Here is a 14,213-nt window from a genome sequence, read left to right on the forward strand (position 1 = left end):
AAGAGGCGCTCCACACCTCTGTTCCTCTCTCTCGCTTTCACCCTTTCCTCTGGTTTCTCCCTTTAGCCGGCTGCCAGGGTGAGCCCAGGGTAGAGTTGCCCTACCCAGCTGTCTGCCAGCATATGGTGCTGTATTTTTATGTTACCTTGATCATGACTTATATAATGTTTTTCTTTAAATTGCCTTGAGCCTAACACCTCAGTCTACTTTTGCCTCTTTCTAAGCAGAAACATCCGTAAGGTCATGTTTGAGGTGCTAGTTACATTTTTTCTGTGCATATTAAAAACAGGTAAGCACTGGATCCCACTTGTCTGTACCCTTCTAAAACCCTCTCAGACCCCAGGGATTTGCACACCATATGGGAAATGATGCAGGGGTGGAGGGCACGGCTCTGGGGCTTGGAGCCCCAAGTACAGGCCCCGTCTTGACTGCGGGGCTGTGTGATCTCTGGCATGGGGGTTTCTTCCCCCCTTCTTCATACTGGACTGATGAGAGCACTGGGGGCCCTCCAGGCTTAAGGATCCCAGGCTCTACCTCTGTGGTCTCCCAGCCCTTAGCAGCTCGAGACTCTGACCTGGACCTGTAATGCATTTACTCAGAGAAATAGAGATTTAAAAATATTGCAGCTCAGGAACATTTTGTCTTCCCACGTGCTTCTTATTTTTATTTGGGTTTCAGCCCTCCTGGCTTATTAGCCAAAGAAGCTGCTTGGTCTAGTGCAAAGAATAAGGACTTGGGGCCTGGCAGCGTCATGAATCTTTCCACCCAGGCCTCCTTCTCAAATGTGGGAGTGGATGGCCCTTGTGGCAGGCCTGTCACACTGTGAAGGAGGCCGGGAGGGCAGAGCACCATGTTGTGTGACGTGGGTGCAGCGGTAGTGTCACGTCAGGTCCAGGAACAGAGTAGTTGTTGGACACAGATGTAAAGCCCGGCTCCTGGAGCCAGGCCCCCTGAATTTCTGTCCTTGCCCCTCCATTTTCAGCTGCACACATAGCTTTTGGTGTCATTTAACCCTGGGGCTGATCCCCCCGTCAGAGTGTCTGTTGGAGGGTACACCAAATAAAACAGGTAATGCTCCTGCCGTCGTACCTGGCATTCAGTAAGGGCTCTAGGCATGCTGTTGGTGGCTCTGGTGTTATTAATGAGATGGCACGTGTCAGATGAGTAGTAAGTAGCACCTGGGTACATAGTAAGTGCTCAGTAAATGGTCACTGCTGATTTGCTAGTAACACAGTGGCTGGAGCGGTGGAAGGGGCAGTCCCGGCCTCTGGGCTGAGAAGATATGTTGATTTTCTCCATTGGACTCTGGTTGGCCCTACAGACTTGCCAGTCCACTACCCCTTTAAGGTTTTGTGCCTACAGCTCACCGACAGGAACTGGACATCCATCAGATCACCCCACCCCAGCTGAGCCAGGACCCAGATCTCTCCTCTGAGTCTGACCTTGAAAGAGTAACTCAGCTTTGGAGTGGGCAGTATGACCTCGAGATTAAAATAAAAATTGTTGGGACATCTGGGTGCTCAGCGGTTGGGTGTCTGTCTTTGGCTCAGGGTGTGATCCCTGGGTCCTGGGATCGGGTCCTGCATCAGGCTCCCTGCATGGAGCCTGTTTCTTCCTATGCCTGTGTCTCTGCCTCTTTCTCTATCTCTCATGAATAAATCTTTATAAAAATAAATAAATAAAATAAAAATTGTTGCATAAAGTACTGTCTCCCTTCTATCCTTGCTCTCATGGGCATATCTCCTCCAACCTGCCTCTCCTTCCCCAAATCCATGGTCCAACGCTGGTAATATTTCCAAGTCTTGTCACTTTGGTTTTTTTCCTTTCTGTAAATTCATAGAAATGGAATCACGGTATATAGTCTTTTGTGTTTGACTTCTTTCATTTAGCTTGATTTTTTTTTTTGTGGGGGGGGCGGGGATCCATGCACGTTGATGCATATATTGAGATTTTGTTCCTTCTTATTGCTGTGTAGGATTCCATGGTATGGGTATATCACAGTTTGTCCATTTACCAGTTCTTGAACATCGGGGTTGCTTTCAAGTTTTTGTTATAAATAATTCTGTAAATCTTCATGGGTAAGTTTATGTGGAGACATGTTTCTTAGCTCATTTTTTAAGACATTAACAAATAAATACAAGTAAATTTTTTACTGCCCCCCCCCCCCTTCTGTAAATATAAAAGGGTGAGGTAGAGCAGCCCCTGTGGCTCAGCGGTTTAGCGCCGCCTTTGGCCTGGGGTGTGGTCCTGGAGACCCAGGATCGAGTCCCACGTTGGGCTCCCTTCATAGAGCCTGCTTCTCCCTCTGCCTGTGTCTTTGCCTCTCTCTCTCTCTCTCTGTATGTGACTCTCATGAATAAATAAATAAAATGTTTTAAAAAAATAAAAGGGTGAGGTATTATAAAAATGCTTCAGCACTCTGGTGTGGTTTGTTTTTTTTTTTTGAAAGGGCCTTACTGCCCGATGGAAGCCCCAGATGAATCTTTAATTTGGTCATATATACTAACATCCCAGGAACCTAGGGTGCCAAGTGGCCTTCCTGGCTTCTGGAGGGGGTGCCAGCCTGCGGGGACTTCAGAGAACGTGATGGAGGTAGGAGTTCAGAGAGGATCACCCTCTGGGTTTTATTTTTTCTATTTTTTTATTTTTAAAGATTTTTATTTATTCATTAAGAGAGAGAGCGAGGATTTAAGAGACACAGGCAGAGGGAGAAGTGGGCTCCATACAGGGAGCCCGACATGGGACTCGATCCTGGCCCTCCAGGATCATGCCCTGGGCTGCAGGCGGCGCTAAACCGCTGCGCCACCGGGGCTGCCCACCCTCTGGATTTTATTCCATGTTGCAGAGCCGCTTGCTCCATGGACCATTGGAAGAGGCAAGTGGGAGGCTGTGCTGGGCTTAGACGGGGTCACATGGGTATTTTGGCATTAGAATTAAATTGTAAAAGAAATTAGCTTGTGCACTGAGCATATTCTGTTGTAGAACACGGGCGTTTAGCCGAGGGAAACTACTGGGCCTTTTATGGTCTTTCTGTGTAAGTGAGCCTTGATGAATGACCACTGACCTATTTTGAAGCATGTTCAGTTTACTGATGTGGGTGGAGGACACTGGTACAAGTTAGGTGTTTGCTCGGAACAGATGTAATTAAACTCCTATTTACTTTTACCTGACTCTGGTCTTCATTGCCTTCTAGATCCTGACACCCTCCTTCCCCCAGTAATAAATTGTAACTTTTGAGGGAGATTAGGCTTGTTAAGAATATCCAAACTTAATTTAAAAAAGGAAGGCTAATGGGATCTTTTCCTGATCTTCTGGTAGCGCTGTTAGCAGGCAGTAGGATTTAGGAAACCAGATGCACTGTATAAGAAATACGCTTAAGGATGTCTTTGGTCTTCTACAGCTGTGCTGTCCACTGCAACTTTCCGTGATACTGGAAGTGTTCTCTCTCTGTGGTCCAGCAGCCACCAGACACATGTGGCTCTTGAGCACTTCACTGTGGCTAGTGTGATTGAGGAACTGAATATTTAGTTTTACTTAATTTTTATGAACTTATTAAATAACCAGGTGTGTAGTGGCTACAGTATTGGGCTGTGCAGGTATGGGTGAAGGTTGACTCCCACTGAAAAATTCTCTTTAACTTAAACTATTCTAGATTATAGCCGTAGGGAATGCCATTAAGTGATTAAAGAGCAGATTGGGTGATTATGTTGTTTCATGCACAGTACTACTTACATGTCCTGTGTACTGTTTGTGTAGCACCTTCGCGGGCGCCCTCTGTTGATAAGGCACCATGCTGGGTAATCAGAGGTTACCTTCCTTAGGGCTCAGTTTCCCTGTCTGTACCGAGGCTGTTGGACCAGATGGGCTAGATTTTTTTAAATTTTATCTTTGATAGCAAATAGCACTCATTTATTGAACAGCCCCATGTGCCGGGAGTGGTATTTGAGACGTTAAATAAATGCATTATCTCATTTCAATGGAATGATTTTATCTTTGAACCAAGGAGACTACTCCGTGTTGTTATCCTAGCCTCCTAGATGAGAACGTGGAGGCTTGGTGAAGTCCTTTATCTGTAGCTGTGTCGCCAGTTGACTGTAGAGTTCAGATACCTCGTTCAGATTTGCCTCATTCTAAGCTCATTTTTAGTGAAAGCTTTATTTATGCAATGGCTATGTTAAAAATAGATCTGTTTTCTTAAACATTTAAAACTTTTTAACTCTTTGAAAATTCAATTAGATTTTTTTTTTTTTTAAGAGAGACTATAGCAGTGCTGAAGTTAGGGGTCAGTGGCTATGAGGGTTTAGGAGTGAGGTAAGCAGGTGGTATAAGCAGAGGCCAGCCCATCTGGCAAGCTTGTGTCCTCCACGCATTTCCATGAAAGGCTTGCTTTGAACATGCTCCCATTGGGATGCCCATGCTCAGCGCAGGTCAGGCGAAGCTCAGCTTCAACCAGGATCTCTGGGGAATGGCAGTGGGCTGGGGGCCGAGCTTGGTCCTCCAACATTCTCTTGCCACCCCTCACCCCTGCCCCCTGTGCCACAAAGCAATAGACAACCATGGGAAGGCTTTCTGTTTGGGAGTGAAAAGTTGACTACCCATCTGCTTCCTGGCTGGGCATCCTTGTGCAGGTCACTCTGTCTCTCCATGCCTGGGAGGTTTCACTCCTACGTCCACCAGCAGTCCTTCTGGAGGTTGTCCTGTGAAACACACTGTTCTGGGTGTGGAGGACGTGGCTGTGAATTGAGTTCTGCCTTCATGAAGCTTGCGTTCTGATTGATGGTGAGCTCTCCTACTCATCCTTGAAATAGGAGCACTGAACTCAGTAAACTACCGCATGGGGTTGTTTTGAAGAGTAGACACCCAACTGATACAGCTCCTGGTGCCCTTCTTCAGAGATGGCTGGCTTTCCTCAAGCATTTTGAGCTAGAGTCATTTACTGCCTGCTGTCTAAAGAGCCAGGATGGGGCACCTGGGCAGCTCAGTGGTTGAGCGTCTGCCTTTGGCTCAGGGTGTGATCCTGGGGTCCTGGGATCTAGTCTCACATCGGGCTCCCCACAGGGAGCCTGCTTCTCCCTCTGCCTGTGTCTCTGCCTCTCTGTGTGTGTCTCTCATGAATAAAAAATGAATGAATGAATGGCCAGGACACTCTTCAGCTTAATCCAGGGGGCAGATGGTGTAGATGAAGCCCCTAGAATAGTGCTGGGACTGGGGTAGTCTTCCAGTACATGACGTTTCTTTTTCCCAACACCTTTTCCCTTTGTTAGACAAAGAAATCCTTCCATGTGGGAACTCTGAAGTAGGGGCTGGGAATCTGAGCCAGGAGTGGTAGGATGTTTCAAAAAGAAGTAAATCAAAGCAAATCTCTCATTCTCTTTTTAAAAACACTTTAATTTCCTATTTTTCTCACTACTAAGGTAATACTCCATTTAAACATACAAACGTGGGATCCCTGGGTGGCGCAGCGGTTTAGCGCCTGCCTTTGGCCCGGGGCGTGATCCTGGAGACCTGGGATCGAATCCCACGTCGGGCTCCTGGTGCATGGAGCCTGCTTCTCCCTCTGCCTGTGTCTCTCTCTGCCTCTCTCTCTCTCTCTCTTTCTGTGACTATCATAAATAAATAAAAATTAAAAAAAAATAAACATACAAACGTGTAACTTGGAAAACGAACTGTCCCTTAATTCCACCCCTCTGATAGTGCTAGGAGTGATACATATTTGTCTAGAGATTTTCTGTGTGTGCTTAAACATTTTTAAAAAAAATTGTTCCACCTCTACAGACGGCCATTCAGTCTGCCTTTTTCAGTGTGTCTTCCTGTCCTTCAAATCCTTTTTCTGCGCACAAGGAATCAGGGTCCTTCACTTGAACAGCCTTGGTCTTGTCCTGAGGCCAGTGAAAGGGAGCAAACGTCCTCTGCGACTCTGGCGCGAAATGGGGATCCTGGTTAGAGATGGAGGCCTGTGGAAGGCTGGGCATAAGTGGGGAGCCCAGCAGGGGCAGCCCTGTCCCCCCACCCTATACCCACTCACACACCCTTGTGCATGGGTTGCATCCTGGCTTTTTCTAACCAAGTGGAGGCTTTCGCTCTCTGGATTTATAGCTTAGAAGCGCCATCTCCACCCAGTGGTAGTTGGAGAGCCCGCCTGCGTCTTTCAGAATTGGACCTAAATTTGGTGAAATTGACCTTCATTGGCTCTTTTCTCTGTTAGTTGTTTCACGTGGAGATCCTCTTGGAAGGATCTCCACATTTTTAGATTACAGCACTGTACACATAGGCTTTCAGACCCATCAACTTGTTTTCCCACATGTGTGGAGGTGTTTCTCTACATTAAGAGGGAGTGGTGGCATAGGACAACGACAGATGCTGTGAATGTCTGAAGTTATTAAAACTTAATTAGAAAACTGTTAATCTGAACCATACGAAATTGCGATCTTTGTGGGCCAACAGTGGTTGGCTACTGGCAGTTTCATAGGGCTCAGTCTCTTAAAACTTCAGTGTGAGAAGTTTGGATCATAGATGGAAAAATTATTTGCTAATTGTCTCATTTTTTAATAAGTCCTTTCATTTCTCTTGTGCCTGTGGATTTTGAGTAGTGATGGTCATAGGCCACGTGTAGTCTTTTATCTTCCTTTTTTAAAGATTAATATGACCAGACAGTGTGCCGTCCCCTCCCCCCATCTGTTAGAACAGCCCAAATCTGGAACATGGACAACACCGAATGCTGGCGAGGACATGGAGCAGCAGGAACTTGTGTTCGTTGCTGCTGGGAGTGGAAATGGAACAGGCCCTTTGGAGGAGTTTAGTGGGTCTTTACAGAACTAAATATGCATTCCGGCAACCATGCTCCTTGGAATTTACCCAAAAGAGTTGAAAACTCATGTCCACACAGAACCTGCACAGGGGTGTTCAGAGCAGCTTTATTCATAAGTGCCAAAGCTTGGAACCACCAGGATGTCCCTCAGCAGGTGAGTGGATGAACAGACAGTGGTCCATCCCAGTGGAACAGTATTCAGCACTGCAGAGAAGGAAGCTGTTGAACCATGAATGGACACGGAGTCCTACATGCACGTGTTACTGAGTGAAAGAAGCCAGTCTGAAAAGGTCACGTTCTGTGTGGTTCCAACAGGGGGACCTTCTGGAAGAGGCACACTGCAGAGACAGTGAGAAGACCTGTGGTTGTCAGGAGTTGGGGAAAAGAAAGGCCGGGACAGGTGGAGCACAGAGTATTTATAGGGCAGTGGAAGGACTCTGTGGCAGATACCTGGTGTGAAAACTATGGACTTTGGGTGATGAGGCTGTGTCGGTGCAGGTTCATCACTGAGAACCACTGCACCACCCTGCTGGGGGACGTTGGTAATGGGGGAGGCTGTGCAAGAGTCAGGTGGGAAATCTGCGCCTTCTGCTCAGTTTTGCTGCCACCCTAAAACTTCTCTAAAAGGTGAAGTCCATTAATAATAACTTCTTTGACCTAAGACTTCTCCCCCAAGAGCAAGAAGTCTTCCTAGCCGTCCATCCATGATGGCGCTAACCTCCCCGTTGTCCGTCTTGAGGCTGCTTCTGGCTTTTTTGCATTCTGAGCAGTGTTAGAGTGGGGTCCCTTATGTGGTTTTCCCTGTATTTGGACCCCCAGGGGTGCTGTTAATGTGTCTGCGTGGGAACACTTTCACAGCCCTGGTCGGATACTGCCAGACTGCCTTGCCAGGGGGTCAGGCCAAGTCAAAACGCCGCCGACGGCCTGAGGGTCCGTGTGTTCCTTCCTTGCTGGCCTTGGGTGTTTCCCCCCTAAATTTCTGATTTCATAAGCAGCAAACAGGACCTCATTTTCTGTTTGTTGGTTAGTGGGGTTGACTGTGTTTGCTCACACACGCGCTGGCTGGGCGTGCACTCAGTGTCCCCTCTCCCCACCCAGGAGTCGTGTGTGTCGATGTGCTCATACACACCGGTAAGTTGTATGTTACCTGTAGGTAGTCGTGTCAGACCAGAGCTCCCCGAGTGTACACAGTGGATTACGCGGTGCCCTCCGAGCTGGCCCCTGAGCCATTGTTGGGGGAATTAGAGGTGCCTAATTAGTGCGGATCAAGCTGGAAGCCAGCACTGTAGGCCTTGTCTGCAGTCCCTGGGGCCCAGTGGTGACTTCCGTGGCATCTTCCACCTTCAACTGTTCTGTGAACTCAGCTGAAATTTGATCACATTACAGTATGGTTAAGGGGCCTAATTAGCCGGAAACCTCAGGAAATTCGAAAATTAAAGAGTCCATTAATCCCTAGGCCCCTCCTTTGGTGAAGGGCTCCAATTCCCCTTTGGTTTGCCTGATTTTCCTGCTGTGCTTTAGCTCCAGCGAGACTTGGATAGAGTGACAGCTTTTCTGCTGGAACTTCCTGCCTTTCTGGGGTTAAATGGAACCCTTTAAACCTCTCATCTTCCCTCCCCATACCACCGAGCTAATCTCCAAGTAATAGTCTGGAATGCTGGTCATTGTTCCATTTCCTGGATGAAAATCCTCCTGAGCCCAGTTAAGGTGAGTGTCATGACCCCAGCCAGACCCCTTGACCTCCTCTGACGTGGAGGAGCAGGAGCGACCTGTGCAGTAGTGTCCCTTGTGCAAGCTGTGTCTGAGAATAAGCACCCCCATTCCTTGTCCCTTTGAAACATTGGTGGTTTGTGTTGTGTTTTAGATTCCTGTGGTCTGAGCAGTTTGTGTGCTGGTAGTCTGCTCCTTCCCCCTCCTCCGGTGGCCCGTGGGGGCAGCCCGAGTGAGATGGTGTGAGATGTTCTAAGGATGTCATGTGCTTCGTTGGGCTGATACTTGGCCAGGCCCGTAAGCTGGAGTAGCCTTTCTGTACAATCCAGTCCTAGCCGGCGTGGTGGGTCTGCATTCCATCCAAGACGAGGCAGTTCCCTTGAAGGGCACCTGCATTTAAGAGAACTGGACTGGGATCTTGAGGCTGGCGTTGCTGGAAAGATGTGCCCGTATGACAGCCTCAGTATGAAACCGAGATCTATCTATTGCATGTGTGCGTGTGTTGTTAGCTTCTTACGGAATAGCTGATCCTGCCTTGGATTCGCAGCTGACCCTCCTCCGAGAGGTTTTATTAGTATTCAAAGATTATTTTTGCATTTCTTTTGTTTATTTCTCAAAGCTCTTCTCACTCCAGCTCGTTCCATTTACCATGGGAGCATATTATTTGGTTGCTCTTAAAGATATGCACCTTGCATTTAAGAACCTATAAAATACAGGAAATGGATCTTTATTTTTCTTCTGAAAACAGTCTGCCCTGAGACTGTGCTCTCTCCATGGCTTGGAGAGAAAGAGTCCGGTACCTGTGTTATGTGGGACGTGACCGTGTCCGTGGACCTCGGAGTCAGCCTGCCCTTTTGGAAGGCTTTAAGATGAGTGGCACATGTGGGCATTGGGGCTGTTCTCTTCTCTCCCTCTAGCTCCTCGGCGACTTTTACAGAAAAGGATCACAAATCCAAAGGTCAACTGTGGCAAGTGGATGATGGGAGTGACCTGGCCAGGGTGTGGGTGTGCTACTGGTAGTAAACTGCCGGTGTAGTATGTTGAAAAATAGCAGTCACATGGCCATTGGGGATCAGTGAGGGGTTCCTGCCTGTCTGGACTCCCATTACCTGCTTGGGCACACCCATCAGCTGGCATGTAGAGGGCCTTTGAAATTGGCCCCTTTCAGAGAATAAAGCTTGCTTGTTGAGTTAGATCATAGAAATGGAAGCAGACTATCATCAAAGTCTCAGATCCATGAGCCCTTGGGAGCCCCAGGCATCCTCATGGGTGTTTGCTGGCTGGTAGTGGGTGCTTTGGCCACACTCCCCTCCCCTTAGCCGGGACTCAGCCTAGCTTTGGCCTTCGCCATTTCTCAGATGGCACCTGTTTCCTCTCCGCCTGGGTAGCTCTGCCTGCTTGCCACTCAGGAGGTGTTGGTCGCCTCCATCTGCCACTCCGTCCCTCGGAGCCACCCATAACCAGCTCGGGAGGCTCGAGTGGGTGGCCCCACAGGCCCTGGGCTTCCTGGCTGCTTGGTGTGCAGTTCAGCTTCCTCTTTGCAGGCTGGTTCCGTGAATTCACAGTGTGCACACAGCCCCTCAGCCCCTCCTTCCTGTACCAGAGCTTTATCTTTTCGGGCCAGCTCCTGCTGACGCCGCAGTTTCACAGCTTTAGGCTATGGTGGGGCCTTTTAAACCATCCGCTTAGAAGAAGTGCTTCACTAGAAATGGTCCGCCTCTGCCTTGCAGTCTCTACGCTCCACTACTTGAACCATCATTTGAAGTCTGTTGGAGAAAATTGGGACCGTTTCCTGACACATGTTATCGAAGGCTTTGGCGTTGTGGTAAAGAGGGCAGGTTTGCAGCCTGGATCCCCCAACCCACTGCTGTGTGGGCAAATCACTGAGCTTCCCTGCTTGCTTGGGATGAATGTGTGTCCACAGGGTCACCAGGATGGAGATTGGACATAAATGTGTAAGGTAGACAGAATGACTAATAGTAGTTCTTAGTAATCTTAGATAACTTTCCAAAATAAAAGCAGTGGGAAACCTCCAAAAGTCATTTGTGTGATATTTTGTGGAAGAGAGTTTCTAAAGACCAGGATGTAGCTCTTACAGGAGACATTATAGAACTGACTTGCTCCCTGGGGTCTGTCTCATGTGGCCAGTGCCTCATTCCTCGTCCCCCCTGAGGGGTGCCTCATCCCCTAGTGCTCGTGTGAGTTGTAAGCATGCTGTCTTTTGTATGGCTTTCCTCTCCAAGGTTTCTCGGATTCCTTCATTTCTTTCTTTTTTAAAAAATATATTTATTTAGACAACAAGTGTGGCGGCTGTGCAGCCGGCAGGGCGGCAAACTGTCTGGCCTGTAGCCTTCCTTCTTGGTTGAGGAAATGATCAACCAGTACAGTATTCTCTTCAAACAAGAACAAGCCCATGATGATGCCATTTGGTCAGTTGCCTGGGGGACAAACAAGAAAGAAAACTCTGAGACGGTGGTTATGGGGTCCCTGGATGACCTGGTGAAGGTCTGGAAGTGGTGTGATGAGAGGCTGAACCTACAGTGGAGTCTAGAGGGACATCAACTGGGCAGGGTGTCTGTGGACATCAGCCACATGCTGCCCATTGCTGTGTCCAGTTCTCTTGACGCTCATATTCGTCCCTGGACTTGGATAACGGCAAACAGATAAAATCTATAGATAGATCTATAGATAACGGCAAACAGATAAAATCTAAAGATGCAGTGGATGCCTGGACTTTGGCCTTTTCTCCTGATTCCCAGTATCTGGCCACAGGAACTCATGTGGGGAAAGTGAACATTTTTGGTGTGGAAAGTGGGAAAAAGGAATATTCTCTGGACACGAGAGGAAAATTCATTCTTAGTATTGCATATAGCCCTGATGGGAAGTATCTGGCCAGTGGAGCCATAGATGGGATCATCAATATTTTTGATATTGCAACTGGAAGACTTCTGCACACGCTGGAAGGCCGTGCTATGCCTATCTGTTCCCTGACATTCTCCCCAGGTTCTCAGCTCCTGGTCACTGCATCAGATGATGGCTACATCAAGGTCTCTGATGTACAACATGCCAATTTGGCTGGCACGCTGAGTGGCCATGCATCATGGTGTTGAATGTTGTGTTTTGTCCTGACAACACTCACATTGTGTCCAGTTCATCTGATAAAAGTGTGAAAGTTTGGGATGTTGGAACAAGAACCTGTGTTCACACCTTCTTTGATCACCAGGATCAGGTCTGGGGAGTAAAATACAATGGAAATCGCTCAAAGATTGTGTCCGTGGGTGATGACCAGGAAATCCATGTCTATGATTGCCCCGTGTAAACACGAGAGTCTCGCAGGCTGGTGTGCAGGTCATGACATTCCGTATCTCTCTAGCTTTAACAAAACAGAGTGTTTATTGGAATAGAAACTTAAATTTTGTAGATATGGTATCTGTTCATACTTTAACATAAAGTGTTCATAACACACACACACACACACACATATATATATGTTTATTTATTTAAATTCAATTTGCCGGGATCCCTGGGTGGCGCAGCAGTTTAGCGCCTGCCTTTGGCCCAGGGCGCGATCCTGGAGACCCGGGATCGAATCCCACATCAGGCTCCCGGTGCATGGAGCCTGCTTCTCCCTCTGCCTGTGTCTCTGCCTCTCTCTCTCTCTGTGACTATCATAAATAAATAAAAAATTTAAAAAAAAAAATAAATTCAATTTGCCAGCGTATAGTATAACACCCACTGTTCATCTCATCATGCATCCTCCTGAGTGCCCATCACCCTATCCCTCCACATACTCCCCTTCTGCAGCCCTTGTTTGGTTCCCAGAGTTAGGTCTCTCTCGTGGTTTGTCTTCCTCTAATTCTTCCCATTGAGTTTCCCTCCTTTCCCTTATGGTCCCTTTCATTACTTCTTATATTCCACATATGAGTGAAACCATATGATAATTGCCTTTCTCCAATTGACTTACTTCACTCAGCACAATACCCTCCAGTTCCATCCACATTGATGGAAATTCATCCTTTCTGATGGCTGAGTAATATTCCATTGATATATGTGTGTGTGTGTGTGTGTGTGTGTGTGTGTATTGTCATTATCTTGATCCAATCATCTGTCGAAGGACATCTCAGGTGTGTTCACAGTTTGGCTATTGTGGACATTGCTGCTATGAATACTGGGGTGCAGGTGTCCCATCATTTCACTACATCTGTACCTTTGGGGTAAATACCCAGTAATGTAATTGCTGGGTCGTAGGGTAGCTCTATTTTCCTTCATTTCTTTGTTTCTTTTTTTTTTTTTTTTAATATTTTATTTATTTATTCATGAGAGACAGAGAGAGGGAGGGAGAGAGAGGGAGGCAGAGACACAGGCAGAAGGAGAAGCAGGCAGGGAGCCCGATGTGGGACTTGATCCCGGGTTTCCAGGATCAGGCCCTGGGCTGAAGGCAGGCGCTAAACCGCTGAGCCACCGGAGCTGCCCCCTTCATTTATTTCTAAGCTTTCATCTAGGACCTCCTGTGAGAGCGCCAGCCCTGTGGAAGACGAGTCTGCAATCCAGTGCGACGAGAAGCAGCTCACACGGGGTCATGGTCACTAGTGTAGATGCTGGAGCTGGTTGCCTGGGTTTGAATCCCACATGTCATGTCTGTTCCTCACTTTCCTCTCTAGAATGGGAATGGGGTAGTTGTTTGGAGGATGAATTAATGCATCTCACATGCTTCTTGCTCTGGTGTCCAGGAAGGGTACAGTAATTGTTTGTATTAGCACTGTCAGAGGCATTGATTCAGCAGATATTCACCCAAGTAGTGAACAACACAAAATCCTTGCTTTGTTGGGATGAGGGAGATCATAAACACAAGCCTTTCCTGTGATAAGAAACAGCAGGTGGTGGGCAGGCGGGGCCCCCTCCTGTGGGGCCCTCCAGGCAAGGCAACAGTGCCGAGAGGGAGCCAGCCCAGGGGGGACCTGATGGGGACAGCCTGTGTAGGGGCATCAAGGTGGAGGAATGTAAGACAGGGTCTGCTGCTGAGTTGAGCCAGGTCAGGTCATCAGGGCCCTGATGACGCGGGTCCTTGTGCATCAGGTTCTATTCTGATGGTAACAAGGAGACTTAGGGTTTTAAGCAGGAGAATACTGTGATCTTATTTATGTTTTTGTTTTTGTTTTTTTAAAAAGGTGGGCAGCCCTGGTGGCTCAGCGGTTTAGGCGCCTCCCTTCAACCCAGGGTGTGATCCTGGAGACCCGGGATTGAGTCCCACGTCGGGCTCCCTGCATGGAGCCTGCTTCTCCCTCTGCCTGTCAGTCTGTCTCTCTCTAATAAATAAATAAAGTCTTAAAAAAAAAAAAAAGGTTATTTCAGCTGCTGCACAAATTAAGGATTGTGAGAGGCAAGGGTAGAAGGAGGGTGAGGACAGTGGGATGCTCAGTGAGAGAGACGGTGGTACAGTGGATGTGGGCAGAATTGGGCTTGGGTCAGGGTCACAGGACGGCTAGGTTGACATTGACGCCAACCTGGAGGCACCTGGAGTTTGCTGGCGGCTCCCCCCAGGGCTGGTCATCACCAGGCCTCACCCATCAGGATGTGTTGACTCCACGTCCAGTGCTCTTCCCACACCTCCCTGCAGCCTCTCACCATCCTGGCCGCATTCACATGGCTCGCTAGGGACTGGGAGTCAGCTTGCAACCTTTTCTCTTCTTGGTGC

General features: G+C 48.1%; 1 protein-coding gene and 1 pseudogene across 4 annotated transcripts in view; both read left to right on the forward strand.

Annotated features, from left to right (window-relative positions):
• Window positions 1–14,213, forward strand: part of CAPZB (capping actin protein of muscle Z-line subunit beta) — a 130,196-nt gene that overhangs the window by 16,808 nt on the left and 99,175 nt on the right. The gene's annotated exons all lie outside the window — the stretch shown is intronic.
• On the forward strand, window positions 10,822–11,916 carry LOC112929708 (uncharacterized; annotated as a pseudogene).

The sequence above is a fragment of the Vulpes vulpes genome, chromosome 2 (genome assembly GCF_048418805.1).
Source record: "Vulpes vulpes isolate BD-2025 chromosome 2, VulVul3, whole genome shotgun sequence".
Taxonomy (NCBI): Eukaryota; Metazoa; Chordata; class Mammalia; order Carnivora; family Canidae; genus Vulpes; species Vulpes vulpes.